Below are 493 nucleotides of genomic sequence, written 5' to 3'. Positions count from 1 at the left end.
TCTCAGTGGGATTCCTGCATGTCCTTTTTGCTGGTTTTGAGCTTCAGTGTGAAAATTGTCCGGACCTTTTCTAAAGACAAGAAATATTTGTAGCTACAGTTTATGGTTTAAAATAAACCATAAATTAACACCCAGCTGGATTTATTACAGCTTATTTGGGTTTGCACGATTCACACTCAGTATTTTTCTTGCTGCACTGTTTCTCGAGGTGTATAAACCAATGGACTGTAGTTTTTGGAAGGCTGTGCAGTGACATGAAAGGTCAAAATCCAACAAGGCCAAAGACTGGAAGAGCTTAGCACAAGGTGCCTTTATTTCCATACCCTGTTAGACCTCTGCATCCTTGCTGCTGGCCACACTCCAGAGTGGGTTAGCTCCTGCCAGCTGGTGTCCTGACCTGCCTCCTTCCTCCAGTGTCCTCAGTCCCACTTCCCTTGGGAGTGAGATTGGCGGGCAGTAAAGGCTCTTTCCCTGGCACCTCCGAGGCTAGCGC

The sequence above is a fragment of the Corvus brachyrhynchos genome, unplaced genomic scaffold, assembly GCF_000691975.1.
Source record: "Corvus brachyrhynchos isolate BGI_N302 unplaced genomic scaffold, ASM69197v1 scaffold806, whole genome shotgun sequence".
Classification (NCBI taxonomy): domain Eukaryota; kingdom Metazoa; phylum Chordata; class Aves; order Passeriformes; family Corvidae; genus Corvus; species Corvus brachyrhynchos.
This window is presented reverse-complemented; position numbering follows the sequence as displayed.